This window comes from Aethalodelphis obliquidens, unplaced genomic scaffold (assembly GCF_003676395.1).
Source record: "Aethalodelphis obliquidens isolate GAN/ISIS:26980383/991018 unplaced genomic scaffold, ASM367639v1 scaffold44, whole genome shotgun sequence".
NCBI lineage: Eukaryota > Metazoa > Chordata > Mammalia > Artiodactyla > Delphinidae > Aethalodelphis > Aethalodelphis obliquidens.
In genome coordinates this window covers 12,348,526-12,354,525 of record NW_020837988.1, presented here as the reverse complement: position 1 = coordinate 12,354,525, position 6,000 = coordinate 12,348,526, and positions in this window count along the sequence as shown.

Sequence of the window (6,000 nt, the reverse complement as noted above, 5' to 3'; positions counted from 1 at the left end):
CAGCCCCTGGGAGCTGCACGTGACCTGGGCCAGTGAGAGGCTGGACCCAGGATCTCTGGAAGCTACCTACCAGGGACTTGGATTTTAATAAATGAAGAGACCAGAAACCATGGACCGCCCAGGAAACCCATCAGGCCTGGAAGGGCAGTTTTCTCAGGGCAGGCTCAGGGTGGTCGGGAGAAAGCTGTAACTGCTCCCTGCCCAGGCCCCCAGGTTCAGGATGCCCAGCCACGGCCCAGCCCTCCCTGATCCTTCCTCTCCCTACATGGGATCTCCACCCCGCGTGTTCTGCTGCTGCCCTGGAAGCCCCGCAGCACTTTGCATTCATCCCTGATATTCCTTCCCCTTCCTGATGTTAATAAGCAGTTTTTTTCTGCTGTTATTTGAAAACAAGACACAAACTATTTTTCCCACCAAGATGCACTCCTCACCTTCCCCCCATAACAAGATGAAATCTACAGAAAATTTATTCCTGTTTTCTTGCCTCCTGCCCACCTATCATGAGACCTCAGGAAGGATTCTATCCCCTGACTCCCTACCCCCAACTTCCGATCTTTTAGCGCTAGCCTACTGATAGACTTCCTGGCAGCAGCCCCTTCCATATCAAGGATCTTTATTCAACACTTACTTCCCCCAGTTCCAGAGAGATTATCACTACCTATTTTTCACTACATGTCAGCATGCATGCAAGTATACGCACACAAACCACACGTATGTGCACATGTGTTTCTGGGCACACATCTGCATGTGTGTCTGTGCACAGATGTGCATGCATGTTTGCACATGAACTCACAAGTGCATCTGTGCATGTGGTGTGCATGTACGCACATGTGAGTGCACACATACATATGTACACGTGCACACATGCAGGCATGCACGTTGTACACATCTCTGTGTGTGGGCGTGTACACATGCATACGTACAGATAGGAGGTGGGGGAAGACAGCTCACCACTGCTCTCCTGGTCCCTTTACTTCTCTGCCCTGAGAACTGGGTTCTGTCTCATTCTTGTTTACTAGGAGGCCTCTCTGGGCCCCTTCCTGGCTGGGCTCAGCGTGTCCAACTCAGGTGCCGGCACATGAGTCCAGGGAGCAGTCTAGGCTGTCCGAAGATGCTTTTCCCCAGCCTCTGCAGGCTTCGGGTCACACAAGGAGCCCAATGTCAGTCTGAATCTTTCTCCTTTGTCAGCAACCGCTTTCTCAATGAAGCTTTGAAAATCTCTTCCTTACCTGTGGGGTTTAGGAGATTTATCAGGATGGGCCCGGGCGGGGCCTGTCTTGGCCTCCTGCCTGGAGTTCTCTGGGCCTCGCACGTCTACATCCCTGGATCTTCCTGGAGATGTTCTATTATATCTGTCCAATGGTCCTGGTCACACTAACCACCTGTTGCTTTTGCTCCTCTGGGACTCCATCCACAACTGAGGTCTAAGCCTCTCATTTTTCCTGTGTGCTTTGCATCTCCTTGCATTTTCCCTCTGTGATATGAGGTGTTGCTTCTACCTGGACATCTAGGTGTTCATGGACAGCTGCCTCTCCTTCAGTTCACTGGATGACATTTTTATAGTTCACTTGTAGGGAGTCCTCTCTGCAAGAGAGCACACTGATATGTGTGTGTGTGTGTGTGTGTGTGTGTGTGTGTGTGTGTGTGTGTGTTCAAGTGTATGAGCATGGGTTTCTCTGTTGGGTCAGAGGGGTGGGATGTTTGCACAGCCTCCTCTGGAAGATCTTCCTCTTTGACTCCTGGGCTCTGGTCCGTGTCCCCTTCCTTTGTCAGTTTGTTGGTGCCAGGTCTGGTGGAAGAGGATGCTGACCTCGACATCTGTGCCCACCCCCCCAGCCAGGGGTGAGGACAAAGCCATCATCCCGCCCTGGACTAGTGGCTGCTCTGGGATGGCTGCTGCCCCAGGCTGGCCCACCCGGCACCTTCCCAGCACCATCTCCACTGCACCTGTGGCCTCATCCACATTCTAGGTTACGGCGTCAAGACACAAACAAACAACCAAGACCCAGGCAGACAGCACAGTACGGTTGCAGCTGTCTGAAGCTCTTGGCACCTGGGTGAGGAAAGCAAGATAAATGGAGCCATCAGAGTCATGGGGGCCTCAAGAAAGAGCGGATGCTGACGGGAGGGAAGGGCAAGTCTTCTAGGAGGAAGGGTCCCAAGTCACCTGCTGCCAAACCTTTTAGGACAGAAAGCTGTCTACACCAGCTGCTCCACTGCCTCTCCTCCCCTCTCTCTCTTTTTCAATCCATGGATTTTTAAAAAATTGTGTTAAAATATACATAACATACAATTGTCATTTTAACCATTAAATGTACAGTTCGATGGCATTAAGTACATTCATGTTGTTGTGTAACCATTACCACGGTCCATCTCCAGACTCTTTTCATCTTCTTAAATGGAAACTCTGTTCCCATTAAACATTAACTCCCCAGTCCCCTCCCGCTCCCCTGGTAACTTCTCCTCGACTTTCTGTCTCCATGAATTTGCCTGCTCCAGACCTCATGTAAGTGGAATCAGTCTTTGTCCTTTTGTGACTAGCTTATTTCACTTAGTATAATGTCTGCAAGGTTCATCCATGTTTAGCACTTGTCGGAAGTTCCTTACTTTTTAAAGGCTGAATAATATTCTATTGTATGTACAGGCACACTTCGCTTTATTGTGCTTTGCAGATGTTGCATTTTTTACAAACTGAACATCTGTGCCCTGTGTCAAGAAAGTCTATTGGCACCAGTTTCCAAAAGCATTATTCTATTTTATTATTTTTAAAATTTTATTTATTTATTTATTTTTGACTGCATTGGGTCTTCGTTGCTGCACGCGGGCTTTCTCTAGTTGTGGCGAGTGGGGGCTACTCTTCGTTGCAGTGCATGTGCTTCTCATTGCAGAGGCATCTCTTGTTGCGGAGCATGGGCTCTAGGTGCACAGGCTTCAGCAGTTGTGGCATAAGGGCTCAGTAGTTGCAGCTCGCAGGCTCTAGAGCACAGACTCAGTAGTTGTGGCACACAGGCTTAGTTGCTCCATGGCATGTGGGATCTTCCCAGACCAGGGCTTGAACCCATGTCCCCTGTATTGGCAGACAGATTCTTAACCACTGCTCCACCAGGGAAATCCCAGGATTATTTAAAAATTAAGGTATATACACTGGGTTGTTTTTTTTTTTTTTAAGACATAATGCCTTTGCACAGTTAATAGACTATAGTATAGTGTAAATATAACTTTTTTTTTTTTTGGACATGCAGCATGTGGGATCTGAGTTCCCCGACCAGGGATTGAACCCATGTCCCCTGCACTGGGAGCACAGTAAAACTTTTTTTATCAAAGTATAGTTGATGTACAATATTATATTTTACAATGTACAATATAGTGATTCAAAACTTTTAAAAGTTATACTCCATTTGTAGTTATTATAAAATATTGCCTATGTTCCCTGTGTTGTATAATATATCCTTATAGCTTATTTTATACATAATAGTTTGTACTTCTTACTCCCTTACCCCTACATTTTTATACCTCCCCCCCACTGGTAACCACTAGTTCACTCTCTATTTCTGAGTCTGTTTCTTTTTTGTTGTATTCACTAGTTTGTTGTATCTTTTAGATTCCACATATAAGTGATATCATAGAATATTTGTCTTTCTCTGTCTGACTTATTTCACTTAGCATGATACCCTCCAAATCATCCATGTTTTTGCAAATGGCAAGATTTAATTCTTTTTTTATGGCTGAGTGATATTCCATTATATATATATATACCACATCTTCTTTGTCCATTCATCTGTTGATGGACACTTAGGTTACTTCCATATCTTGGCAATTGTAAATAATGCTATGAACATTGGGGTCCATGTATCTTTTTGAATTAGTGTTTTTGTATTCTTTGAATATATACCCAGGAGTGGAAATGCTGGGTCATATGGTAGTTCTATTTTTAGCTTTTTGAGAAACCTCCATACTGTTCTCCACAGTGGCTGCACCAGTTTACATTCCCACCAACAGTGTACAGGGGTTCCCTTTTCTCCACATCTTCATCAACATTTGTTTTTTTTGTTTGTTTTCTAAATTTTTTATTTATTTTTTTTTAATTTTATTTATTTTTTGGCTGTGTTGGGTCTTTGTTGCTGTGTCAAGGCTTTCTCTAGTTGCGGCGAGCAGGGGCTACTACTCTTGCGGTGCACAGGCTTCTCATTGCGGTGGCTTCTCGTGTTGCAGAGCACAGGCTCTAGGCACACGGACTCAGTAGTTGTGGCTTGTGGGCTCTAGAGCACAGTCTCAGTAGTTGTGGCGCATGGGCTTATTTGCTCTGCGGCATGTGGGGTCTTCCTGGATCAGGGATTGAACCCGTGTCCCCTGCATTGGCAGGTGGATTCTTAACCACGGCGCCACCAGGGAAGTCCCTGTTGGCTTTTGCTAAAATCATAGAGTATTTAAAATTGCGGGTGCCCTGGAAAATCTAGAATCGGAAAGCCTCTCTGGGCCTGTTTCTGCATCTCACAATGATGTACTCATGATCTCTAAGGGAACAATGCAAGTTAGCATTCCTATGGTTTGTCAACATGTAGCAGGAGCAGAAAGGAGAAGACTCACCCCCTGGGTGCTCACGTGGGAGCCAGCTGGGGATGGTAGTCACGGGGGGCGACCTTCCCTCCAGGGTGTGAGCCTGGGCCACAAAGCCCCTCCTTGGTGACCCCAGGCTGCCCCAAGCTCTGGTCAAGGGGAAGCCACAGGTAGACAAAATTTGCAAATGACCCCGGCCCCTGACCCATTAATTGGCTCTTGCCAGTGACCTGTGACCTGGGGCAGAAAAAGAACAAGTGACCAGGACCAGCCAGTAGCTGAAGGAGGCACAGCAGGGAGGTCAGGGGAGCTCAGGGACAGAAACTACTGGAAGCCAGAGTAGCCAGCCAGAGGAGGAAGGAGAGCAGAGGGAGTGGCTGTGAGGTGTGGGGTCACCATGAGAGACCGCAGCCAGGGGACCCAGAGCAGCTCCCACCCCCTGCCCAGCACCAGGTCAGGTGACCTTCCAAGGACATGGGCACATGTACATGCCTCTTGTTTCTGGAGATTGGAGTGTGTATCTATCCCTCTCCCCCAAAGAGTTTGACAACCCTTGGAGAGTTGAGGTGAGGTCGGGATGGGAGAAGGGAGGTGTGTGCTCTCAGGGGACAGGAAAATGCAAACCTCTGCAGCCTGATGCCAGCTCTGGCCTGACCTCAGAAAGCACAAGGGCTTCGTTCATGCATGGGGCGTTCGGGCATATGTGTGGGGTACGGGCTTCTTTTTGGGGTGATGAGAATGTAAAATTGACTGTGACAATGGTTGCCATATACTAAACACCATTGAACTGTGCGCTCTAAATGGGTGAGTTGTGTGGTTTGTGAACTCTGTCTTGATAAAGCCACTCACACAGGCGCACAATCACACACGGCACAAGCCCAGGAATCTTCTGCACACCAGGACACACACGGTCTCAGCTTGCTTCCTTTGCGCTCTGCTTTCACACGAGGGCAGAGGACAGGCTGGGCATCCCCTCCCCTCTGAAACCTCCTCACCTGCCCAGGAGGTCAGGAAGGTCTGGGTTGAAGCAAAGGGGACCATGTATTTGGAACTGCATTAAAACCGTGATGCCAGGTGGAGTGGGGATGGTCTGTGGAGAGAGATGTGGGACCCTGACAGCAATGCACAGGGGATGGAAAGAGGTAGCAGGGACCGGCTGGGAGTCCAGATAATGGGGAGGGGCCTGCAGGGATTGGGTGAAAGGCCTCCAGCCCTCCAGCCCCCACCCCACAGGCTTTTGTGTAAGACTTACCTTTTGTGGTTTCAGATTAAAATAAAAAGACCCCGGGCAGGGGTGTATAGGCCCCCAGCCCAGTTGGGGCATCCTAAGTGTGAGTGAGTTTTGAGGGGGAGCTGGCAGAAGCCAGTGTCCCTGCTGGAAGCAGAATCATGAGCCTTGGAGGGGGTGGTGAAACCCACCCTGGCTGCAAAGGCGGGGCTCTG